Source organism: Ciconia boyciana, chromosome 1 (genome assembly GCF_034638445.1).
Source record: "Ciconia boyciana chromosome 1, ASM3463844v1, whole genome shotgun sequence".
Classification (NCBI taxonomy): Eukaryota; Metazoa; Chordata; class Aves; order Ciconiiformes; family Ciconiidae; genus Ciconia; species Ciconia boyciana.
The window spans coordinates 102,497,469-102,524,900 of record NC_132934.1 but is presented as its reverse complement, the minus strand read 5'-3'; the positions used below and the strand labels follow the sequence as shown (position 1 = coordinate 102,524,900).

At 38.3% G+C, this 27,432-nt stretch overlaps 1 protein-coding gene across 5 annotated transcripts in view; it reads left to right on the top strand.

Annotated features, from left to right (window-relative positions):
• The window catches only part of POU2F1 (POU class 2 homeobox 1), a 108,303-nt gene that overhangs the window by 13,850 nt on the left and 67,021 nt on the right, over positions 1–27,432 (top strand). Inside the window, exon 2 of one of the 5 annotated variants that reach the window (XM_072885590.1) lies at positions 13,571–13,630. The exons of the other annotated variants lie outside the window; for them this stretch is intronic. The gene's annotated coding sequence lies outside the window, so the exon portion shown is untranslated. The remainder of the gene's footprint in view (positions 1–13,570; positions 13,631–27,432) is intronic. 5 annotated transcript variants of the gene reach the window in all.

The window sequence follows — 27,432 nt, the reverse complement described above, 5'->3', positions numbered from 1 at the left end:
TGTTGTTGTAAGTATGCTGAAAGCCTTTCTAATAACAGGAGAAAATGTAGGATGTGCTGATATCTTCCTGTGGCTTACTGCTGCAGTGATCATTTGCATGAAATTGTATTGAGCATATATCCATTTAGGTGAGGTTAGAATTAAATGACCTCTTCACATTTTTCTTCCTCTGAAGAAAGATGGAGACTTGAAAAGCACCCACTAGCAAGTGGGAGGATGTCATGGACAGCATGTAAGGAAGATGAAAAACATAACAGGAAAATCAAAGTTACAGTTGTCTTTCAGCAGAAAATTAAAAAATATCCTGTGTAGCCTGTCATTTAGGATAAGCATATCATGGAAGTTGAATTCTGGCATGCTGCAACTGGAGTTAAGAATATGTGATAGATGTTTTTGTTAATGAGCTACTAACAGGGAGCAAACTGCAAAATACTGTTGCAGGTACTGTTCCCATTACCTAAGTGCAGAGATCCTGTGCTTGAAGATTTGCTGGTTTATGTTGGTAACAGCTGTGCTTAGAATTAGTAGGTTTTTTCTTTAATTAGCATAAATGTACTATTGATGGGATAGCTTGTGTTAAATTGTCTAAATGCTTCTTCAAAACTGTAAACGCTTTTATCTTACTATAATGCCTGTGCACGTGAAGGGTTTTACTAATTTAAGAGTACTGGTATGATTTGATTGCTAAAGCTTTTGGTCTTTGTGATCCTCAGAGTACCCTTTTGTAATGTAGGTGGGGTTTTTTGTTTCTGTTCATTTCTAAACATTGAGGGTTTTCTAAACTTGAAGGTTTTCAAGGTGCAAACGGACAGGGTGCTAGAGAATCTAATCTAGGCTCCCTTTCCCACAAAAGGTTGGACCAGGTGAGCTTCTGAGGTCTCTTCCAGCCTGGACTAGTCCAGGATTCTAGGATTAAGCTGTTGGAAGGAATAAGAGCTTTCTTAATGGCAAACTGACATAACTGTGCATGAAAAATTGCTCACTCAAAACTCTAACTTTTTAGTCATGTGGAGATTAGATCATTCAGTTCCCAGCAGTGTTCGTATGAACGAGTGTTGCATTTAGAAATATTATTATGGCAGTTAATACCAGACTGAATATATATGGAATTTAAAGCTCTGGACTGCAGGTGTCTTGGTAATGCAAATTCTTCTGAAGAAGTGAAAGGGGAGTGTATAAGTTTTTTTTGAATGCTTAGGAAAAGTGATCACCCCTACAAAACTTCAGTGTGTGAAAACGAAAAGAAACTTGGAATGGAAAAAGCAAAAATAAGGTTTACTATGCGAGTCCCTTATTCTCTTTTATGAATGGATGGACATATGGCCCTATCTGCAGTATATAGATCAGAAAGGAACCTACTGCACTTCTTCAGACTTAATATTTAAGAGAAATGGGATGATGGTGCTACAGCCCCCAACCGTTTTCTTTTAGAATTATTACATGAAATACCTTAAACTTTCAGTGCTGTCTCTTATTCCAGTCCAGATTCTTCTGTGAGAACCGGTTATGTTCTTGCCCACTGGGACTCAAAATAAATAAGCTAATTGGAATTACCTCAGTGCTGTTGCTTCTACTTAAAAATACAGCATAAAAACAAGGTAGTACATTAGTGCCTAGTTCACATTACAGGCTTCTACATGCTTTGTTTATACAGAGAGACTAGAACCTATCTTACAAGTTATTACCAATACTGGTGGTGCATGAAAGAATGGCAAAGTAATTAGCTTGCATTTCAGGATACAGTGGCAGATAGTAGCTTTAGTTTGTGTTTATTCAGGGGCTAGGACTGATGGTGGTGGTCTGGTACTTTTTTGGCTGCAGCTTTGAAGACTTTTTCTCCAGGTCAGCAGCTTCAACAGAATTTCAGTGAAGAGAGTTAAAATGCTTGGATGGGTCACTTTGCAGTGCCTACTTCACAGCCCAGAAACAAATTTGGTTCAGAATTGGATTGTGTGAAAGAGGAGTTAACAGAAGAAAGTGGAGGCTTGAACGGCTGCTTGCTACTTATAGAAAGGTTAGGAGGCTGGAAATGCCAGAGAGGTGCTTCAGGGACAGTACCTGGTGAAAAGCTGAGCTTCTAAACTTGGTCCTGCTCAGGGGTCCCTTCTGACATATTAACCTATCAACGGGTTCATCTGTCATCATTCTGAATATCAGGTGACCTAACCCACCAGTCCTTTGCTGCTTCCAGTCTGCTGGGGAAGGCTATGAACAGCATCACAGGTAGAGACACCTCTTTAGATGTGTCCTGTCCTCTAATAAAAACTCTGTCTTTAGAGGACAGGGTTTTATTGGCTTCATAAATTGCTATGTCTCTTGCAAAGACCTATATAGAAAATTCTATATATCACCTTTCAAAGCAGTAAGGGTTTGAAATTTAATGTTTTGAAAGCAATCAGGAGAATCTTCATCAGTACAGGAGGGCTGGCCTTAACAAGCATATATTAAAATTGTTATAGATGAGCTTTGGAGAAAACATACTGCATTAATTGGGAGCCATGTGAAAACCTCCATGACAAATTTGTAAATGGAGATGGGTGATTTCCCCCCCACACCTAGGTCCACGATTGGGAGTGCTGTGGGATGCCAGGGTGACATGGTTATCTTGGCCTCAGCAGGCTGCCTGGCTCCCTTTTTCTGCAGCTCTGATTCAGATTACCCAGCAGTCCTTGTGCTTTGCTATGATCAAACGATACATCCCTCATGGAAAAATGTGCTACTCAAAGCTCTGTGTGGCTCCTGTAGCCAACTTGATCTATACAATGGGAAATAGGAAAGCCTTCTTTATCTGATTAAACAGCCGACTTTGGCATGAAATCTCCTTTTTAATATCAACTTGCTGGAAGTGCTGTGACAATAAAAATGCCTTTTTATTTTCCTCTTGTTGGGAAAGCAAAAAAATTGACACTTCCTCGTTTCATGTATTACTGCCAGCATGTTCTCTGACATTCTTTGAGTTTAATCATCAGATGCGATACCCTGGTTGTACTCAAGCGCATAACTTTTCCACTCACTATTAACTGCCAGCATCTGTGCTACATGAGGGTTTTTTCATGGTGACCTCAACTATTGTTTCTTCTTGCTTGCTATATTGGTGTTAAATGAATTGGTAATAAAATGAATTGATAATAAAATGAATCATGTTTCAACAGGAATCATTAAATTGCAGACATTGAATCATCAGTTTGGGAAATTACTGTGCCTGCTTTAATAGTGAAACATTATTTGCACATAGAAATCTAGAAATACAGTATATTTTCTTTGAAAAATGGGGATACTTTTTCAGCAGTTCCTTGACAAAGAACTTCCCTGTCCTTCTTTTGGCGCTAAGTTGTGATTTTACTGAAACAGAAACATACCATTAGCGGTTGAAGTGCTGTGTTACCATGCATATTATTTTGTCCCAAAGCACAGCAGAAGGTACTGTGCTTAAGGCACAAACTTGAAGAAATGAACTGTCCTAATATCCCACCTGAATAGAAAGAAAAAGTGAAGGTTTGCTATAACCCTTTTGGAATTTTCAAGGCTGTTTGTAAATGGTGTTAGGATAAACACCTTTCTGAGTCCTGAATTCCTCTTTAAAAACAAATGTAAATTTTGGGAAATAACTTTCCCATTAAGATACATGAATGGTATTTTAAAAGTAAAATATATACACGGTTAACAAGAAGTTTGATAAAGTTGTCTGTATAAATAAAAAAATAAATAAAAGCAGGTTAACCCCCCACCCCACCCCCCCGAGCTTTATGAATGTATCCCAAACTAATTTGAACCTACTGAGACTTACCTACTGAGGCTCCCTCTACAGTCAGTGTAGGTGATAGCTCAGGTGGTCAAGTCTGACTTTCGTTCCAAATAGTAGACATGAAGCAGTGCTCCTTGTGTATCCAGATTACCATGCATAATAAGCACATCTTAATGAACTTTCAAAGATTAGTCTATATTCTGTATTACTGTAAATGAAAGCCACTGGCAATAGCTTTGCAGAAGATGGCTCCATTTAATTATGTTAGGTGATCCAATTTTTTAAAGCACTGCATTTGCAGCAAAATGTGGGCTGCCTCTGTAGTAAATGGAGAGAAGGAAAGGTTAATTTCAGTAACCTAACAACAGCTTTTATGATTAAACTTGTTGGTTTCTGCCTTTGCTTTCTCTAGATAATTTTGGGTTTTGGGGGCTTGGGAAAGAATATATTTTTATGCCCTTTTCCTTTTGATGTCTTGCTTAGGATTCTTTCCTTGTTTACCAAATACACACATGCTTACTTCTGTTGCAGTGCTATGGTGGAGAAAAGATTTGGGGGAAAGGGAGAGGAAGCACAAAGGCAGGGGAATAAGCCATGAAGAAGTGTTGAGAAAGATATAGCAGGAAAAGAACAGCTCTGTAGGAAAAGAATACTCTGCATATTCTTTATAAATAGTGCGTCATGCGGGTCAACTTCACATCTATGCCTATGGTGTAGTAGATATAGAGAGATACTTGTCTGGTTGTAATTGCAAAGTATTGTTGGAGCAAATGCTTCTTGAGAGAAAAGTCACAAACTGTGAAGAAGAAATCTTAGGATCAGTGGACTTACTCTTTAGTCATTCAGCTATCTATTAATGCATGTAATTAAAAAAGAGCAGTTGGAGTAGGTGCAGTGTTCAAGTAATGCAACCTCAAGATTTTACGCAGAGATTGGCATTTCATCTGGCTCCCCAAATTTGTGGTGTTTGCATTGGCTTCTGCTTCTCAGATAGCATTGATTGAGTAGCAAAAAATGTTGTTTACAGTAAACACTCTTTCATATGTAGACAGCAACAATTAATTATAGGGTGGGGATGATAAACATAAAAGGTTGATACCTAGTCAGACGGGACAAAAGTATCCTTGAAATGTTCTCTCTAAAACAGTTGTCCACAGCCCTTGCAGCAGAGATAAACAACATGTGTTGGACTCTGAGAGGATCACAAGGTTCCATATGTGATTTCTAGGGATGATTTCAGTTCTGAGAGCATGTAGAGCATTGTGCATGTGACACATCTTTTTCAAGAGAAAGGAATTCCCTTTACCATCATGTCTTACTAAATGCACATACATAATAATAGTTTTGTTCTTCGATCCAGAATGAAATTAAAATCTAGACACTAAACAACTCAACTGGTTGAGCTCAGTTAGTGGGTTTGTATTTTAATTTGTGCAGTGTCTACAACAGGGAGAAGACATACAGGCTTTGTAGGAAGAACATGGATGTCTGATATTTTCTCTTCCAGAACGTTTGCTTGAGAAGCCGTATTGGATTTACTTCCTTTTTATATTTAAAAAAGATTTCCTGAATACTTGACTGTTTAAATACTAGTATAATGTGCCGCTGCAGAGGCGTTTTCCTTTCATATTGCTTTCATTCAATAAGATGCGCATTTTTTCTGTATAAATGAACGCATATTCAGTAGTGCAATTGATGAATTCTCATCTTCTTTTCTTCCTGCTGTACCAGGTGTCAGTGCTTTTAGTTGTGTGATCAGAATTTTCTAATGAGGGGAGGAAACTCTAAGAACTGGTTTGAAATCACTTTTCAAGTTCCAAAAAGAAAAAAGAAAGCAAAGCCATCTTAAAATTAACAGCTGGAGTATTTTATTCTTTATGGCCTTTCAGAAGGCAAAGAATAGAGGTGGATTTTTTTGGGGGGGCTTGTATGAGTGAAACCTTACACAGCTTTCTTCCCATTTTTCTCTCATGTTCACCCCTCATCTTTATCACAGAAATGTAATTCCTCTTCTGATGACTTTCCTCTGAGGTTTGTCCTCTGTGACGTAAACTTAGTTTGGTTGACACAATCTCTGATTCTGTTCAGTTTTGCTCTTTTTTTTCCCCCATGTGTCACCTTATTTTTGGTTAAATAATTTTAATGATCTTTTTAGAGAGAGTGTCTCAATTTTTTTTTTCCTGAAGCCCAAGTAAATTGAATGCAAAAATAAAGCCATGCCAAGTGTTTGCAGGATGCTTAGGACAGAGTAGTGCCTGCACAAGGGCACTCCAACCCACCCTGTGAATAAAAAGCTTGAGTGAGATGTATTGCTAGGCTTCAATTATTGTTTTCTTTTGGCAATTGGGGGATTGGGGGTGGGGTTGACCACATTTAAATAATAATTTGAATATTTTGGTTTGGGCTCCTTTTTTTTTGTGCAAATGTTTCTACCAGGATTGTCAGTAATTCTTTTTTTTCCCTTTCCCCTCTTTCTCCTCCAAACCCACAAGACAGAAGTGAGAAAGTCCTTAACCATCCAGGCTTGCAGGTTGATAGATGAAAAACTTTGTATCTGAAGTGACTGGCTCCTGACCTTGCTCATTGGTTGTGAGAGCCATTGACTCTTTCACCTATGATCTGGAAGAGAGCGGAACAGTGCTAGATCAGAACACCTGGATAAGTTCTTTGCTTGAAATACATTGTTTTCTCTAAAAAGTACCAGGAGAGCTTGTTTCCAGCTACAGGATACCTGTATCCCATTTGGAGTGACTTGACTTTGTAGGCAGTAATGGGGTCCACTTGGACAACACTGGGATATAGCGCTTCTGCTAGGCAACTCTGATTTTTACATAGTGAGTCACTGAGTGGTTAAGGCAGATGATGGCCTTCGTATATATAGTTTCTTTTCCTAAACCCAGTATTTTTTATGACTTTGAGCAGCAGCATTGATGTGTGTTCTACTTATAACTGAGTAAAAAGTGTTTTGAAATGGGAATTGGGACAGGAAGCTGCGTAATACCTGGTGTCACTTCTAGACACACAAAAGTTCTCCAGACACAGGTTGGTCAGATAAGGATAGATGGTACTGTTACAGAGACTCAAGCACAGGAAAAAAACCCATGCTATCCAGGCTGCTTGTGGCATTGATGCTTCCAGTGAGCAGAAACAAATGTTTGGCATACAAAGTCTTATGACTGTTTGACTTGAAAAGGTAGTCCAAGTTTACAGTAATAAAAGCCTATTTTGTATTTATTGTGTTCTAGTAAGGAAGTTTTTTGCCCTTAGAAGGTCTCTGTAGGAATAGAGAGTCTGTAAATGCATTATAAGTTGGGATTGTAAACTGGCAGCACAGTGCAAAGCTGCAGTTGAGTGCTAGAAACTTACATTTGTTAGTAGAAACAGATTTTCATATGTCTTTGCTGCAAAATGGGGCATTCTGATATTTAAAACAGTAATTTTGAAATGCCCTTCCCTGGTTTTTCAGATGATGGCAGTTAGATCACCTTTCAATTGAGTAGCAATTCAGAGGTACTCTCTACCTTCCTGAAGTCTTGAATGTGAAGCTAACATGGGAAGAAAGTACTCTGCTTGTTAGAAGTCTTATGTGTGACATGCTTTAATTCAAGGTAAAACTGAATGGACAAATATTGAGAAATGATACGGCCCTTCTGAACTTTCTTCCTGAGAACCCAGCTCTTGGTGCCTGCTGTTCTGTCTCAAGGCTACCATGATCCTCATCTGCAAAGGAGAAGAAATGAGTACTCTTTCTGAACTCTTCTTCCACTTCATGGAGTGTTAGCTGTTCTGTGGAAAGACTGCTTGCCCTTACACAACAAATATCTTATTTAATGTGTTGTTTAAGAGCAACTGAGGGAAAATTGTATCACAAGGTAAAGAATTGTCCTTTTATGAAGCAGCCGTCGTTCCAATTACTTTGTTTCATTTTAGAATGGGGAACTTGTCATGATAAAAGGTAGACAGCTTTGGCTTCCTTTAGCACTATGAAATGAACAGGTCTAATCCAGCAACAATGTTAAGTACACAGTTGCTCTTCACCTGAAAGGAGAATGTATTTTTACCTGTAATATCTCAAATTAATTTAATGACATCGTGACAGTAACGTAGGGTCTAGGAACGCTATTATAATTCACTCATAGTTAAAAACTTATTTTGGCATGTAGATCTTGGGGAACAGCATGTCTGTTCTTCCGGATTCTGGTGAAACTTGAAGATCTATATGAATGAAAGAATAAAAGCTGTTATGGGGATGAATAGGGATAGTTAAAGATTCCTTTGTAGCACTGTACAACAGTACTAGCCATGACAAGAAGCTGGATGTTAGCTTTTCCAAATCAGAAGTTTGGTGTGCTTTTGGAAATTTGTTGAAAGCCAAAAAATGCAGTCTTTCAAAGGGGTATAATAAAACAACGGTCTTGGCATTGTCTTTCTGCTTTCCAAGTCAGAGGCTTCCAGGTCTCTGAGCTTTGATCTTGGAGCCAGCAATGGAGAGGCACTGCCTATTGCAGCAGCACTGCAACTCTTGGCATCTAGCCATCATCACCAAATTTTAATTTTATTGTTCTTTAGGGATTCTTTTGTCTCAACTGAAATTCCTTGAGGGGGTTTGTTTCATAAGTATTAGCAGATTTTCCCCTTTTCCCTTGAACAAAATTCTGCCCTGAGGCGTTGCTGTTTCTTCCCTACATTAAGGTTGCATGCGTTTACTTTGCGCACATTCAGCTAAAGGTATTTCATATACATAATGTACTTGCTATTTAACATTTTGGATATTGTAAGTGAGATAGGAAATAAGAAAACCATTTCAATGGAATAAATAACATGCTGTTAACTGAGGAGCAAAGAAATAAGATACAGAATATGTATTAAAAGAAATGGTTTGTAATATTGTTTTGGCAACAAATTTGTGTGTTGACAGAGCAAGGGAAACTTTGAGATACTGGGTTCCATAGCAAAGCAAAACATAAAATGAAATAAAATCCTTAAAATGAGGGTTGATTACCAAGTAAAACATTAGTATGCTGCTTTTAAATATGTTAATGTGAGTAAATTCAGAGAACTGAGGTTAGGACTGCAGAGATTTTCACTGGTTTATACTGCCTCCAAATGGCATCCTAAGCAAGTTTCCTAGCTTACATGTTCCTCAGTTTCTCAAGCTGTAGGGTTTGATTTGCTTTCACTTCTTTCAAGTAAAAAAAAAAAACCCCGAACAAACAAACAAAACCCCAAATGATCAGAAACTTTTCTGCCTTGTTGGGTGCTTGAGGTTTTAATGTTTGGGATATATTTTGCGATCATGAGATAAAATATACTGAAAAAATGTACAGTGATAGATAATTAATTTTTCCCTTCTTCCCCTAATATTTCAATTAAGTATTGCTGGAGTAAGTAATCCCTAATGTTGTCCCACTGACAAAAGATATTTCTGAGTGGGTATGGCTCAATACACAAAGGTATGTCCCTTTACTTTTCCTGCCCAAGAAATAGCAAGTGTCTTGAATTTAATTTTTAGATTCAGATTTTTTCTCTGAATTCTCAGTCTGCTTTATATTATTCAATATTCAATCTGTAGTTTTCATTTCAATTGTAGCATTATTCAAGCTACAATAACCCTTTGCAGTCGTTGGCTTTTATTGCAGTGTCTGTTCAGGCTTCGGTCTTCTGATTGCTGTCAAATATCTGCATTGTGCTGTTTGGTTAGCTTTGGATAGTTCTCTTGGGTATTTTGGAGCTCACTAACACTTAAAGATCACAGATGTAGTAATCCAGCACTGATGACAGGAATCTTTTTGTTTTGAATTCTCAAAAATAAGAATTAGTAAGAATAGGAAAGTATGGCTACCAAGAAAGCTTTGGCTCTGTTACGTCAGCTTCCTGAAAAAGAAATGCCATACAGATAGAAAAGCTATTGTAGCAGAATGCTTTTCTGACCGAATTAATAGTGAATGCTCTTAAAAGCATCCTTCGTTATTAACCCAAATCAGTTGCTAATACATGGGGACACCTAAGCGAGGAGCCACCAATAGTGCATTGCAAAAGGTGAGTAATTGTCAGAAGGGCTTAAGGAATGCTCTTCCTAGGTGGCATTTGTAAACTGCCTGGTATGAGCTGCTGCTTTTGTGAAGCAATAATCATGTATCTGTGATATCTTAATCAGTTGCTGTTAAGGTGATGTCATGTTCGCTATTGCCATTTTGGTATAGTAAAATAAGATAGAATAAATTGAGAGGAAATGAGTCAGTCTTTGTTTAAATACCCATTAGTGCGCGATGCACAAAGCCTTGTTATGAGGGAAGTTGTTCCCTCTACTCTAGTTTCCTTTATGAGTCTCCTGGCTTCTCTAAAATAAGCATAAAGGGTGTTTTTAGTTGCCATGGAAGTGGCAAGACAAGAGGTAGACTCTTCTAGTGGAGTAATTTTAAAGGGCGTGTCAGGGAGATAGTGTTCTTCCAGTACAAAAAATAGAATGTGTTGTTATCAAGACATGGTAAAACAATATATAGTTCTTATAGCACCATTTAACTGAAGCTTTTGGATTACACTGAAGCCATAGGTCTCAAGGCTACCGTTTTCATAAGCTTCATCTGACTGTTTGGGACAGGGACACGGTTCCTTGTTTTTCTGCCTTATCAGATTTGAGAAGCTTACGTAAACTCCTCAGCAGAGTTTGAGACTACTCCACAAGTTGTACTCCGTATGGACCAAACCTTACCTTATTTGGGGTACAGAAGTGCTATGTAATCCTATGTTTGTGTAAGCGGTAGTGTGTATCTCTCTCATTCAAACAATAGCTTCTCTTTCTCCAGCACCAGCAGCTGCTGTGAGAGAAGGATGAGAAGGCCAAAAATAAAAAGGGAGGGCTTACAGCTCACAAAGCTGGAGGTGGGTGGCAGTGTTGGCTTAGGGAGAACTGATACAGCAACTGCCCTGTGTACTTCTACTTCCTTAGTGTCAGTAGCAAGTCTATCTGGATAAGAATATGCATATAAGAAAAGCTGAGCTGCCTAGGCAGCATTTCCTTCTTTAAGAGACATTCTTACATTATGGAAAAAGTTGCAAAGATGGGAATAGCCATTGACCACTTGTTTGACCACACTGTTTTTTATATTGACTTTTGAACTGACAAATCTTGGAAGAAGAAGTAACTAAATTGGCTTAATATTGCTGCAGAATCTCATGATCATTCAGGACTTGCTAATTAACAAAGTGTCAGAAAATGGAAGCAGGTAGAGCAAGTGTAAGTGTGCTTCTGTTCAGCTGCAAAAAAGGGCAGATTATATCCCCCAAATCTGCCTCCATGGAACATACTGTTTTATAAAACAGTATCGTGAGAGTGGGTGGAAAAGACATGCATCTATCAGGTAAACTCAGTTTGACACAGGCACGTATATAAATATCTTGGGGTGCTAAAGTAAGCAGTGATAGGATTTGTCATGTTGCAGGGTCTTGTACCAACCAAGTTGAAGGTTTTGTATTTTGGAATTTGATGAAGATGTCACTTTTTTTTTTTCCCCTCTTGATGGTCTTTTCTTGAGGATGGGTTTTATCTATACTATGGCTCCTGTAAGCACACTGGCTTTTAAATCCTACAGAAATGTTACCTCTAGTGCAGTTTCATGTTACAGTTTATCTGATATCTGGCCCCTGCTGAAAGGGATCCCCTTGCCTTTGACTGTTAGTTTTTATACCTTTCCTCCCCAAGTGTTTTGTTTTGTAATTGGACAATTAAAATATAGCTGGCTTAATTTGCTGATTGAGTGGAAACTATCCCTCTTTTCAGGGTTGATTTTCCTCCCTATCCGCTAGGGGAACCAATTCTCCTGATGCTGCATAGTAACTATCTAACAGAGGGAAGCAGTGGGAGCATTTGCTCTTTGGGGAAATCTTGTCCCTTCACATCATCTTTGTGCAGTTAACTCGCAGCCTGGCTTATCTGTTTTGGGGAACTGTGGCACCAGTATGATGCCCTTAGTTCTGTGGTGATTGTTTTTTTTTTAAACTGGCACAAGTGTGGGTTGCTGCTGACAGGCAGGATCTCGTGTTTCCATGCCCATCCAGTGTTCCTTTTATTTGTGCTGCCACCTGCCCACCACCAAGCTTCTGCTAGATCGATTCTTGCTGCTACTTGCTAGGCAAGTGCAGTGGTAAGGTCGAGTGTACAGGCATCAGGAGAGGATGGAAAGTCAAGAACTTTGTGTAATAACCCGTATTTACTTCAGTTTATAATGGTGCTGTTTCTGGTCTGCTTGAGGTTCTCGCTAAAGAAGCAATCTGATATTTGTAAAGTATCTTTGGAATGAAGAAATGTTTTGCCTGATTGTGTCCAGTTCTGGTTTGATTTTGTAGTTTTGCTTTTTCTATAGACAGCAGTAGGAAGCCTAGAGTTCATACTCATTCATCTTTTTGGGGCTGTGGTTTGATTAGGAAAGAATATCAGGAAAGTAAAAAGAGGATGAGAATGTGGAGGGATTATTATTATTATTATTATTGGTTTTTTTACTTCTTACTGTGGGTCTAGTATAGCCCTGAAATCTAATGTGTCTTAAAGTAAAATAAAAAAATCAGAGCAATTACCTGTTTTTGGTAGCATGGCAACATTTCTGGAGGCATTCTCTGAAGTATTCCCAGTGGATGTGCACAATTAAGGGAAGTAAGTAGTTTAAGATAGAATATGTAATCTACATAGCGACTTCTAGAATAGAAAGCCTCTAAGTAGACAGGTGATTGCTGCGCACATCACAGGAGAATCAAGACTGTATGAAAGCTATTTATACAATATACATATTCCCTGTCTGAAAGCTAAGTGAGCATATGCCTGGAAGCTGCACTAACAAAATAAACAGATGAGATTTCTTTGTAACTTTAAAATAATACAACTGCTGCCTCCAGTCAGTGTCATGATGAATGACTTCTCTTTTGTGATCTGTATGCTGGATTAATGCAGTGTATTTTATTTGGGTTGCTTTATAAACTATTTCTCGATGACTGGTTCAAGTGTGGTATATGACTATGCTTGTTGCCCCAAATATTAAGTGATAGCTACACTCTGGAAGTATCTTTTCTTCAGAAGCTGTGCTTAACACCTTGTTCTCCAGTGTGCATGTGATAAAATGATTCAGGACCAATCTACTGAAGGAGTGGTTTGACTCTTCTGTCAGTCAATGCTATCATGATAGGTGTTGGTTGTCTAGTATTTGGGATTTTCTATGCATATACTTGACATGTTCTGTGGTGTAAAGCTAGTTTTTAATTTTTCTTTTGGCTGAGAATTGTCAGAAGTTGGTTGTTGGAACTGTTAGCCTTAAACCAGAAGGAGGATTTTATACAAATTGAATCTCTTATTGCAGGAAAGAATTATTTTTTAACTTTGTTTCTTTAGTGGTGTGTCTTTGTTTCCAGTTCCTGATTGACTTCATAATCTTTTGGTTGATTTTGACCAATTTGACAGAAAGGCAGATGTATTTGGAAATTTTTCTGCAAGTTCCATGAAACTGAGCCAGGGGAGGAGAGGGATCCTAGGAATGCTCTGAGAAGATGACAGTAAGATGGACTCATGTTACGGGCGTTGAAGAGTTAACATAAATAAATCCATCCTTAAAAATGTCGCAAACATAAGAAAAGCTTTGGTCAAACATAATATATGAAAACTTAGCAGACAAGCCAGTGTTCACAGAATGGCCTGTTTAAGACGGTCAAAACTCTGGGTTTTGGCGGAATAAAAGTAATTTTAACATGTTTGTGTGTGTGGTTGTTTTTTTTAAATATATGAGAATTCTCAGAAACAGCCAGAAGTCTTTGTAGTCATTAATATATTTGCTTTGCCAGCTGTAGGAGCTTAAGTGCTGTCCAGCATGACCAGATACTTATGACTGCAGTTCTCTTCAGGTATGTGTGAGATTTTTGGGTGGCAAAGGTAAACTTCCTCTTGCAAAGAAACAAGTGTGGGGGCAAACAAGATCCAAGAGAAGGCAGCAGAATCTTTGGATTCAACTCTTCTACGCTTACCCAAAGTTATGTTAGTAATGGTCTCAAATACTTTACATTTCTGTAATTAGTACATCAGAAGTATTGTAGTGCCGTCTGCTTTGTATGGCTGTAACACTGTCAGTATTCAAAATGTTTTATACATTTAATACTCAAAGACACTCCTGGTGCACAAAACATTGAATTTTTATCTTCAATTACTTAAATTTCTCTGTAAGCTCTTTACTTCTATGTTTTTTGCTTCTACTCAGTTTCTATAATATGAAATATGTTCAGTCTAACTTGTGAACTCGACGTACTAGGTACAGGTTCTGTAATTCTCACTGGTGGAATTCGCCCACTTAAAAAAAAAAAAAAAAAAAAAAACACACCAAAACCCAAACCATAATTACTTCAGAAAACACAGTTCTTAATCATAGAAAACAAGCTTGTGATAAAGAAACATTTCTACCAGTTTTATTTCATGGTGTTGCCCAGGTTACCTTACAGGTAGTGTAATAGGTTACAAATATGCTGCCAATGTGAGACAGAAACCTCTCTGTAGAGCACAAAGACAACTAAAATCTATATCAGTGGCTGCACTGGCAATCTGCTGGGGACTTACTTGCTTGTCAGTTTATAAGCATGTATTTTTGTATAATTTGCGTAGTCTAATTGTGCCTTTGGACTTTCAAATAAAATTAACCTTGTGCAGGCTCATTAAAATACATATCCTTAAAAATGGAGGTACTTTATAGTCCTATTTGAAAAAGCAAGAAAAGTTTTTTAAGTTATGGAATGAATTTAAAAATTTTGATTTAGGGTATCTTTTTTTGTTCAGATGAAGAAAAGATCTGTTCTCAAATTAGAATAGTCAAGTAATGAAAAGAGCATTGTCAAGTAGGAAAGTTACATTATGGATTTACTGTTACTTTCTGCACTCTGGAAATAGTGTGCTATAGGTAGACACTTATGTTGTCAGAATATGTAAATCAGGAAGGAGATGGGTTAATTGTCGATAAGGGACAACTTAAGATCCTTATGCATTAAAAATCTTTTATTGAATTAAAACAATTATTAATAATTTATTGTGATATTGACACATAAATCTCTACGTTTTGCAATCTCATGTTTTATTATGAATACTATTGGCAAGCATTTTCAGTATATACATCAGAGATCAAAATACACAAAGGAATATATAAATTATGTGTAAGTAGTTGATGCACAGTATTGAGGGGAGGAGGTGGTCTAGCAGACAAAAAAGATGCTTGAGAAAAGTGCAGTCTGCAGTTTATGAATTATTTCATATAAATATTGCCTATGGCATGGATATTTAAAGAGGGTGAAAAGCTGAATATATTACGAGAGCTAGTATTAACTGCCGTTAGCAAGCTATTGGAGCATGCTCAAGCAATTCAAAGAGGAGGGGACTGAACTTGGAAGCCTGTCTCAGATACATCCTAATGTTTTTTCTGTAGATAACCAAGTTGAAGCCACTTTGTCTTTTGAAGAATTAATGTGTTGATTCTTGCCATAAGTAATGATAAAGAATTATTCAGAAAATGGTGACTCTTGAACAGTTTGCACAGAGCAGCCTTACGTTGCGCTGGAGAGATGCAGTGGGTATCCATCTGTGAGCTCACCCCCCCCAGGTGGCGCTGGCTGTGCTGATGCTCGTGCCGCTGTCCGAGCTGGAATCGCTGTGCTGGCAGTTCGGAGAGGGCTGTATGGAAAATGTATGCCTTTCAGGTGACTACTGGAAACCAGATGTTTTTGATAAGATTTTGATAAATGTATTGGGATCTATTGAGAATAAGATTTAACATGAAAATAAATAAAAAGCACCCAGGGGAGTAATTCTATTTTATTTATATTCCTTAGCTCAGATAGATTTATTTTTTAAAAAAATTTTTCTTCCATTCCTTTCTTCTAGCTTTCTTAATAAGAGCATTGGACAATTTATCCCCATGATGAAATTATACGAAATGTTTTCTGCCCTTTTTTTGAATCTAAAACCTTCAGCAATGCATACAGCACAACTGAATTTTCAAAGGAAAACTCTTTGAAGTCCTTCTTTCTTTCTTCTTTCTTTGTGTCTCTGTCTCCCCCTTTCTCCATCTCTCCCCCCTCCTTCTTCTCTGTCTGTCAAGTTCAAGAGCAGCTCAGATGCCATGAATTAAGTGAAGCACAAAAGGGGAAAAGGAGACCCTTTTGAAGAACAAAGGCCTCCCATTAGGCTGCCGTGTTCTTTCTCTGACCAAAATTGCTCCCTACATGGTTTTTATTGCTGTCCACATGCTTGGCACATAAGGTAAATACAGTAGGACCCTCGTTACCTCACACTCTCTCTTCCTCTTCCTTCTTCAATAAATGTTTTGTCTCTTTGATGTCCCTAGTAATTCTTATACTGATTGTTCCCACCCTCATAAAAGCCCCAGGGGTAGTCATGGTGGTGGATAGCATTAGATACTGTGTAAATGCTTCCAGAAAAGAAGACAAACTGCAGCCAAAGAATTTATTTCAGGTGGAAGAGAATGGGAAGGAAATACAGATGTTTTCTTTTCTTCTCAACATGTTGCCTCTGTGCCCCAGCTACACTTACATATCTCAGGGGAGTTCATAATTTCTTCCTGTTTGTTTCAAAAACAAACAAGGAAATAGGGCTAAATCAGAGTTATGAGGAAATGCATGCCACAAGACTTTAAATCTATAGAAATAGTCTCTTAAGCCTTCTTGACTATTTATTTTTCTTTATGTTTTGGACAGCTATCTATTCCAGAATTCTGGTGAAAAGTACCAGCTAAGGTTCAGACCTAGATAGGTTTAAAATGTGAACTTTGTAGTGCGCACCTTTTGAAAAGAAATCAGTCAGGCCCTTCTTATTGAAGAGAAGTTTAAAAATAGCACTGAAGTGTATGCATGCATATACAAAAACTTAAACCAGTGTAAAACACTATCTTAAACCTAAAATTGCAACTAAACTTTTTAGTACTTAAATAACAAAATTTGCTGATAGTTTAAAAGGCATCTTTTGGGGAGTTGATTTTTGTGGCAGAGTCTTGAAAGATGAAAATAATTGATGTGGGATAGCATAATTCATGCCTAAGTTGTCTGGAAACTGTAAAGCATGCAAGTAGTTATTGGAATTTGGGATTTATGTTCTCCCAACTTCTACTTCTTTCCAAATAAATGATTTTCAAGGATATCTATTTGGTTTGGTATTTGTGCTTGCTTTCATCTTCTAGTTCTGCATTTTCACTGACATGAAGTATTTTTATTAGCTTGTGTAGCACAGTTAAATATGTAATGATTAACAGAAAATGCCCCACTATTTTCATTTTTGGAACTGTTTCTTAATGCTACCACCTCACCTCCTGGAATTTATGCTTTTATGAGCATATACTGTTATGAACATAGTAATTCCAGAGAAAATGTCAACAAGGCTACTTAAAGAAATAACAATGACTCTTATCAGTCTATTTTGTAGATTACGAGGCAAGGAAAATCCACCTTGAAATCTGACTTTTCATGGCAAGTTTGATTCCGCTTCCCCTGCCCCCCCAATTGATCATGTTGTGTAAGAAATTTTGCAATAAATGTTATTGATTGTAATCAGTCAAATTTTTCTTCGCTCTGTGAGCAAGGTTTTACACACCCCCTTCCCTGCAAAGGAATTAGACTCACTTCCCCATCCACTTGTAATTGGCCTACTTAGCTTCCTGCTGTGTGGGGAGGGAGGTGATGCCAGCATTTAATGAACTTTCAGTATATAATTGGTTTATTTTGATTCATATTTTATGCAAGAATGGATTGTCTAAAATGGAATCTGTAACTTCAGGTTTTCTGGTAGAATACTGTGTGGGTAGCAGTAGTACATCTACTTGTGGTAGATGTGGATGCTGTGATTAATGGCAGTGGCTACAGCTGCCTGAGCATGGAAGATGAACCTTTGTTCTGTCTTCCCCCTCCCCCTTACCATGCACCATTTGTCATGTACCCTCTCCTGTTGTCATTTAACCTATGTCCTCTTACTCCATCATGGAGCTGTACCTGTAGTCATCTTCCCCAGCCTCACAAATCTGAGCCAAACCCTGCCTCCCCATCTGCCTGTGGGGATGTTCTGCTTGCTGATCAGAGTGAATTTTGGCTGACACTGGGAGCAGATCTTCACCCTGGTCTTGAGCAGCACATGCAGGTCTCGACTGTGCCAGGATGGCTGCAGCAGCTGCTGGAAGTAGAACAGTGGGTGAGGAGATGCAGCTGCCACATCCATGGTTTAGCTACAACAACTGTTGATTTGTGTTAACTACCAATCACTAGCATGGAGATGCTTTTGTTGGGAATTGTGCTTTATACTGAGTGTAATGCACATACCACCACTGACAAGTCTGTGAACCACTGGACTGAAAGGCTCCATGTTGAGTAGAATAAGAGGAAGAGTTTCTGAGGTAGGTGGGGCTTTATCATGCAATTTAGTAATATGATTTTAATACTACTTGGAATTTCCTTAAAGATGAAAAGGAACTTAGATATAAATACATTTTACCGACACAATAAACAGTGAGTGGCAGCTTCTGAGTACTCCTTCCAACACTAATAGGAGAATGATTTTCCCAGGAACATCTTGTTGATAACTTGTGTTTTTAAATTCCATCAGATTATATTCTTCGTCATCTTTTTTCTTTAAGAACACATAATGTACACCCAGAAGAGACCACTGTAAATTTTCAATCGTATGTCTGCACAAAACAGACTTAGGGCCTGAATTTTGAGTTTTATTTGGTAATTTCTGTATAAAGACCAGTGACATAGTAGAAGAAAAGACTTGGTGGCTTCCATTGAAGACTTCTTGAAATAAGTAATGAAAGAACATATGAGCAAGAGGCTTAGTTTTAATTACTCAAAACTATGTTCCGTACTTACATAGGAACTGCAAATTTTCAACAATAGTACCTCGTGCCTTGAGGCAGAGCCCCACAATGGAAAACACTTATATTGCTACTCTTGAAATAAGCTGAACATTTTTAAGAAGTGGTGGTGTCTTCAGAATGATTTTGCACCACCATGTTGGCACTTGCAAAACCAGATTTCAGTTGAGATCCATGGCGTAGCTTCCAAAAGCACTGAATGTGACATGCAGAGATACGAATCTTTAAACCAGCTGAAATACACCTAGATCTGCTCTTGTGAAGGGTTGTGAGTATGGGACTAGTGGAACTGCGGGTTTCCAGATAAAAAATTTAGATGGCTTTATGAATGTTAACGCTACCCTCCAAGACTGGTGCATGAGAGATCCTGTTTCTCCTGCCTTCAGATGTGTACTTCTGCCAGCTCTGTTATCATTCACCTCTGAGCTGCTATGGCTGAAATGTATCCTACAAGAAAAGAAAAATCTTACTCAGAGCAGCAAGATCTTGCCGCCCTCATGACAACACAGTCCCTCAAGTTGATTGAGAAATGTAGATATGGAGGAGGGAAAGGGTCAACTGTTCAAATGGCAGCCCCCATTCCTGAGGTAATGGTGAGGTCACAGGGTGCTGTCAGCAGGTGGCTATGCTGTCACCAAATGCCTCTCTAGCCTCCATGCCAGTTTTTTGATCTAAACTCCTGTGACTCCCTGGAAGAGACTTTTAAAATAGGTTTTTGGTTTTCAAGTTTTTTAATTTGAGCACAGCTCTTGTGAAGGTTGTCACTTTGCCACTACATTTTCAAGATCTCAGCATTCTTGTATGTTTGTGATATCCTGAATGCTCCTTAGTGTAAGCCAAGCCACCACATGCAACTCAGCCCTACAGATTGAATATTTGCTGCTTTGATTAAAAGGGTTTTCTATATCTAAAACTTTCTCCTGTAGTGTGAAAATGGAATTTCTTTTGTATTGACACTGCCAAAAGTTTCTCAGGCTTGTCTTCATTTTGAACGCTTAGTCATTCAGGAAAGACTTGCTTATCAGAGCTCTGAAATGCTAGGTTGGTTATTCTAGTCATTGAGATTCTCACAGGGTCGGTCCGGGATAAGTGGTCCATTACATCATCTGCTCCTTCCCAAAGGGCCAATATTTCTTACTAGATTCCTAGTAGAGCTTTCAAGCTGTGTAACTATTCTTATCCTCATCACACAAAATGTAAAATTTATTGAGTTTAAAACAAATACAGTTTTCTGCTTTTTTATTCTTTGGTTTGCAGACAACAACGCTTTGAACTGTAGCTAGCATTCTGAGTTCTCTGCCACTGGAACGAGCTCTTTTTCACTAGCTTGCTTTAGGTGATAATATGGAGATTATCCTTTTTATGTTTAAATTCCTTGTTTCTTGTACTTAGCATTTTTTTCAGGCAGCAGCATAAAATGGAAACTTTTGCAAAAAGATTGCATTGCACGTTGGATTTTGAACACTAAGTAAAACTTCCAAAGTTTATTACCATTCTGCTGCGTGTTAAAATCAGTCTCTTATCAGGCTTGTGAAGAGGAGGTTTTGTGTACTGACACTTGATGTTTTCCTTTCTAAGGGCAAAACAAAATGTTAATTTAATTAGAAATTGGTGTAGCAAAATCCATTCAACCACATTCAGTAGAGAGTCCTCTTTGGTGGGTGAATTTTTCAGGCTATAGTGATTTAGGAAAGGACTACCTGTCTGTTTTGCCATGACAGCTTGGGCTGTCCTGACTGGACATTAGAAAAAAGACAGGACTTCACATACAAACAAATTACCTTATGGGTATCTATTTACTCTAAAGGGCATACAGTAACTGTCCATGTATAAGAATGGTCAACACCTTTTTGACTGTAATCTGCTTTTATTAAGGACAAAGCTAATCTGAATTATTTTGTACAGCTGCAAGTACACAGCTATTTAACACAGGTTATTGACGGACTATAACTTGTGGTGCTGGAGAGTTGGCTTTTTTTTTTTTGCATACCGTCTCCTGGATTAGAACAAAAGAATCATTGTGTTTTGCATGTGTTTCTGTTTCTAGAGTCATCAGGAATATGAAGATAGGTTCATCACCTTGACTGGTCATGGGGGTGCTGGCTTCTGCCCCCAGCTCTGTTGTGGGTTTTTTGGGGTTGGTTTGGTGTCATCCATCCGTCGTGTGTCCTGTGTGTCGTCGTCCCGTCCGTCCCCGTCCCCCCTCCCCCCCCCCGACCTTGGTCAGGATGTTTCATTATAGCATCCCTTTCTCCTTCTTTTTATCGCCCCCCCATCCCCCCCTTTTATTGTTTGAGAGAGACAGTGGCAACCAGTTCTGGAGCTTTTGGACATAATTGATAAAATTAGTCCTGATTTTTTATTGTCAGTTTGGGTTCTTTTGTCTCTAGTCACTTGACTATCTGATCTCAACAATACTTGGCCATGCTTTTCAGGTCTGAGTGGTCTCTGAAAATTACAGCAATGCACAGTCAACCATCCCAATTCAGATTACTGGAGTCAAATCCAGGGACCTATTCTCAAGATTGCATACTTTGTTTTAAAGTGAAACATATAGTTGTTGTTTCTTCCAAAAAAACCCACCCCAACCTAATCCACAAACCAAAACAAAAAAAAACCCCAAACAACAACAGAAACAAAAACCCCTGCTATAACAAAAAAACCTCCACCAACTCTAATTCTTCATCTTTGATGTTTATTTTCCTTATCAGTTCTCACTGACACAGTCTTAGGTTATTCTTACTCATTACAACCTATTTGGTTTCATCAGCCTTCCGGGTTTTTTTTGTGCTGCACATCTGAATGTAGAGATTTTTAAAGACTTATCTTGCATTCAGAACTATTTCTAGCTCATCTTCTCTGTTCTGGGACTGGAATCAAGCCACATGTCTCTGGTTTAGATCATTGTCACTGCAGCTGCATGAGAGCCTCATGATCTTTCCTCACAATATCCTGTGAGGCAGGAAGGATTTTTACAGATAGTAAACTGAGGCACCAAGTGCAAGTCTATAAAGATATTTAGATATGGTACTTCTCTCTTGTTGTGGAATTACCTTGTTAAAGGTACCATCAGGGTCAGATTGGTACCTAATTATCTCTTGTGGATTTTCTCATGACTTGCTCATGTGTTAGAAACGGGGAAGTCTGAAACCAGGTCTCCTATGCCCAAAGTTAATACAGGGAGCATTATAGAGATTTTTTTTTTTTTTTCCCCTTTCTTGATAGATCAGGATTTTAATCTTCTAGGAATATTATTAACCCTTCCACTAGAATTTCTTGCTAAAAGCAACAATAGTAGCAAAGAAAGCCATGAAGTCTATATTCTGATTAGATCTCTTCCTTTTTCTGCTTACCATGACACAGTAGTCTTTCCAGATAGGATGGGACTACTGCCATATTCTAAACTCCTTTAAGTTGGATCCTTCCTTCTACATATCTCCCTGTCTTTACTTCATTTTTGGACCAGAAGTCTATTATGTTGATTTTTGGATGTGTGTGTAGTGTCAGAATTCAGGAAGACCCGTTCTCAGGAGGAGGTTTTAGATGTAGAGCACTTATTAAAATGTAGCTCTAAGCTGTTACCTAGAGAGATGTAAGGTGTCTACACTTATCTGTTCTCCGTGGTTTACGTTTAGGGAATGTCCCCCTCCCACATTTTTTCTAAATGACTTACATATTTGCATGAGCATATATTGTAATGTTGTGTTGAAGTAACTATTGGTATTCTTGGTGAGGTCTAGAGAGTTGTATAGATGACTTTCGCACTTTGGGAGCTGCTGCGTGGAATTCACTGTCTAGGATTAAGCACTGTGATCCCGGATTCTGTTTCTGGGCATAGTACCGACATTGGAAGACAGTAGTCCTGCAGTATGCAATTTTATATTAAAGCCTCATGGATATCTTCCATGTCTGTACTTGGAGAGCTTAATTAACAGAAGTAATTACTGTTCCAGATAGATCTACATTTCCCGATGTGCATTAACATACGGTTTAAGAAAGTAGCAAGGAAATGAAGCTGTCATGTTTGTGGCTGCTTATCAGCTGTTAAGTCTAAACGCTCAGCTCTCCATGGGAGCTATGGGCATGGCCCAAACAGTTCTTTTCCCCAGAAGGCATAATTTTCTCAGCTGAGAGAACACAGGTTTCCTAAACAGAGAATCACTGCTGACAATCCACTTAAAGAAATTACAGTTAGTGAGCAAAAATCCCTGTCTTCTGGCTTACCAGCACACACTGAACACTGGCGTGATCCTAGGCAACTGAAAAGTAGCATTCGCGGTTGTGCTTGCCATTAGGAGAAACACGTATGCTTTCTTCTTGCAGCCCTTTCTGAGAGGCCAGTCTGCTTTTTCTTTCACTTGTCTTGTAGCCAGAGTGTGGCTTGCTTTGTCTTCCTTCGGAAAATTGCTGCCGCTGTTGGCTGCGCGGGTTTGTTCTGCGAATGCAGGCTAGGAGTCTCGGGAGGAGAGAGAGGGGCTTGCAGTTCTAATCTCTCCTTGCCTTGCCTCTGGTCAGGCAGCCGATTGTTTTTCTGGTTTTGTTCCTCCGGGTGGCATCTGTCTTCAGGAAAAATTTCCTTACAGCAAAGTGTAGACTGCTGAACTGTGGCTGTCTCAGTATTGCTGTTTCTGACTGCTACACTGAATTAATTATGTGAGCAGTTATGATGTAGGTGCTCGAAATGTTTGTGGCTGTTCAAAATGGAAGGGTTGTTCTTAAATGAATTTCTTTCTCTGTAGCCTTTTTTTGTTTGTTTTTACTTTTACTCTTTTTTTACTTTTTCCTGAATAATAAGATTTCATATTTCAAATGTATAAAAATTGTTTTTGTGCCACTTGGGATGCCTTTCCTATTTGTTAATGTCTTTTGTGATCTTATTGTCAATATTGGAAGTGGTTCACATGCCTACACAGCATTTCACTCCCGCCTTTTAAGCTTTACCTCACCTTAACTTTCTAGTTGTATGTTCTTGTTTAATACTAATCAACTGTTTCTTTGTTGTTCAACGTGTTATATTTTAACTCTGTATAATTGACTCAGTATTACTTGAAGGTTTCTCTTAAAGTCCTGTTTTAAAGGACTGGAAAACAGTGTTCTTTAAAAGATTGGGTTAAAATTACTTGATGTACAGAATTAAAAATACGTGAACGATGTGGCTGTACACAGACAGATGTTGCAAGATCATCATGAGCCTGACAGAGCCTAGAAGGGATTCTGCTCTTGCTAGGTAAAGACTTGAACAAATACATGGGACTTGCAGTGTTCCCCCAAAGGCCAAAAGAAATGAATTCTCTCAAATCAGAATGTGATTTCTCTGGAAGAGTTTGCTCCACTGAGAACACCACCTTCTCAGCATCTCCTGGGACTTGAACCATAAAGGTCTTTGGTTCAAAGCAAGCTGGAGTTTGCACAGGGCAAGAGTAGAGAAATAATTAATCTGGTGAAGACTGCAGAGCTCAGTTATCTTGTGTTTCATGGAGAAAATGTGCATATGTGGTTGTATTCTGTGCTGAGTTACCTTATTGTTTTATGTTGAAATATTCTGGTATCAATAAGGGGAGAGCTTTAAATGTTCACTTTTTTTTGGTTGTTTCATTTTTAAGAAATTAAGGTTTTCTGGGCTGGGATAGTGATTTATGCCATTCATACCTGTAAGACTGAAGCTCTTCATAATATAAAAATCAACTCATGTCATGGCAAACAATTTTCCAATGCAAAACAAATGTGTATTATACAGTGTTTGTATTGCTTTGCCTACAGTAAGCTACTGAGATGCCTCTGCTGCTCAACAGTTTTACTAGTCAGTGGCAGAGTAAAGTTAATAGGACTTGCAGGTAGTCGGAACCTATTTAGGTATCAAACAGAAAAGTAGCATCACTTTCATGCTCTCTTTTTGTTCAAACAAGTTTTAACTAAAGACACAAGTTAAACGTATGCTGTATACAAATGGGCAAAATGCTATTAAAATAACAGAAATATTTCTTAGTGTTTACTGGCTGTGTAAAATATACAGTGTAATGTATTGTAGTCTGCCTTTACAGGTAACAACTGTATTTTTTCAGGTGACAATTGAACACAAGTGAACTGTTGTGCAGCAGATACTTGAGGCATTATTGTGACAGCTTTGCCTACTCCACTCCTGCTAAATTTATGTAAACTGCACTGAAATCTAGATTTTGTGGAAATATGTGTGCTGAAGTTTCCAATATTGTTTCTTCAGATGTGTTTTGAGCTTGTCTGATGTGCATAGAAGTTCCAAGTGCCAGTACTGCTTTAAAACGAAAATTAATTTTTTTTGCATTTCGGCATGTGCTGTTTAAAAAGGTGTGTTGCTCCAAATAAAGGAAGGGGACTCTCTTATTCCATTTGAGAGCATTTCTTGAGGAGGAACCTGTAAAAATGCTGCTTGTGTAAATTTCCTCCTCTTCATGGGCAAGGTGGGGAAGTAGGGAGGAACGGAAGTTGGAACTTGACAATGGATATTTCTGTGTAACTAATAAAATTACTCTTCAGGTCACCAGGGCTGCAGAGTCAGCTGTTGTGTCCAGTGGATTTTGATTAAATTGGAGCGCAACATTTTCTTTTCCCCTTTGTGTGATTCTGGCTCTTTGAGGCATGCCCTCCTAGAGCATGTACTGTTTCAGCCCTTATTTCAAGCATTTCTATTCTTTGTACCTGCTTTGAGCCCTGGGAATTTTTTCCTTATACCTTGACCTTGGTGTACGATGCATTTGTGAAGCTAATGAGGTAGATTTAAGAGAATGGCCTGTCCCTCAAATTGAGGGTGAGAGGCTATTAAATAAACACACAGCGTATTACAGAATGGGAGAGAACAGAAAGAGATATTTAAGAGGAGGGCAAATATGCCTTTACATAGTTTATAGGTGGCAGGGAAAAAGATGATGTACTGACAAAAGGTCATACTTTCTTTGGGAATATATTTTTGTTGTTTCTTAACCTGTTTACAATCTCTAATTCAGATTTTATACTAAAAGCCTATGAGCTTTATTAAACCTCATAGTTTGGCAGGATTTTTTGGGGAGGTGGATGTTTAAGCCTGGTTTCCAAAGAACATTGAGATTATTTGATTATGCTGACTGTTAATCCCATCTCTTACAATTTTTTTCCATCTGCTGTCCAGTTGGTCATGTTTGTTAGCGGCATGGAAGTTTCAAGGAGACTAGGTTCTTACACATTCTCCAGTAGGTGGTCAGGTAGAAGAAACTCTGCTATCATTCTCATGAAAGGAAAGAATTCAGTAAGAATATGAGACTAATCAGTTATTGGAAAATGAATGCAGAGGAGAGACCTTTATAAATACACTTATTGCAGAAGTTCAGTAGATCAGAGAAACTCGTTCTTAATCTATTGTGTATATACAACATGCCCTTAAGGTAGGCAAGTCTTTTGTATGGTGAACTGTACAGTTACTTTTAACCTCTATCGATTCTTTAAACCTGCTCCTGGGAGACTGTACAAATAATCGTACTGGTAGAACTGAGGGAGTAGAGCAGGGGTGGGAACAAGTGCAGGGGCATAGAATTTGATTCAGAAGACATGGGTTGCCAAAAGAAATGCTTGCCAAAAAGATGGCTTCTCTGCCACATGGATTGTTGTTCTGAGGTGATGCAGATTTTAAGCTTTTCTGGAAACTAGGACATGCAGAACAGCTTTTTTGTAGGCGGAGTCTCTGATATATCAAAAGGGACAAACTCTTGCTTTAATCATAATCCGGTTAAAAAAACCCCCAAAGTACAACAACTACAAGATACAAATACTTCAGAAAAGAACGTTTGCTAGTTTTGTTGCCCATTAAATTACATTGCTACTGCCTGTGCGTTAGCAAAATTTCTATCTTGTGTCGTTTCAAGGGGAAAAAAGTTTTGGACAACTTTTTACCAAAATGTGAAAATGGTATTTATCCACCATATTTTCTTGGAAGCTTTTGTTCCGAGAAAGTAGATAGTATGTAAATAGATTAAGAGCTTAAGGAAAACTCTGAAGTTGAGCAGTGCTGTGCCAGCTTTTTTTCTGTGAACTTCCTCTATTAGAATGTTACACATATCAGATTCTAGTTCAACCTAAAATAAATGTGTTTATAGTATTGTGGGCTCTATCTTGTTCTTCACTATCATGGTAGGTAGTAGAACTATCCTAGAAAAAATGAAAAGTTTATGGATGTCTTTTCATTATCAGTTGCTGGTAAGAGAGTTGATAGAACTCAGCCTTGTGTTATTTTGCAGTCAGAGCAGTATATCAACTAATTTTTAACACGCTTATCTATCAACTGTTGATCAATAAAACCTAACTAGTAATTCTAAGAGATGAGCTGTCCTGAGTCAGTAGAGACAAAACACATCTTGATACTGTAGCAATGTCTTCTGTGGCTTTCTCTTGACATTGATGCATTGAATTTTACACATTGTCTTGTATTTGAAGGAAGCTGAAAACATAAGAGTGCAAGTGTGTTTTGCAGTGTAAGACTTTTGGGTGGTCACAGTCCAATGCTTTATTTAAGAGGAAAGCTAATGTTATAGCATGCAATCACTAACGTAGTGGAGAAGGTAGCAGTTGGCTACCAGTAGCAGTGATGGTGACTCGAGTGACTCCTACATATGTGTATCTGATGACAATATTATTTTTTAGGCACTTTACTGGTATAACCATACACTGCTTTTTCTGAAAGAGAAGTGTATATACTGAAGTTATGGTTCCAAGCATAGCTAAGCCGACATAACAGTTCTCTGAAGCTGAAATGGGACTACCCTTACTCCTTACCTTCAGCCTCATCAT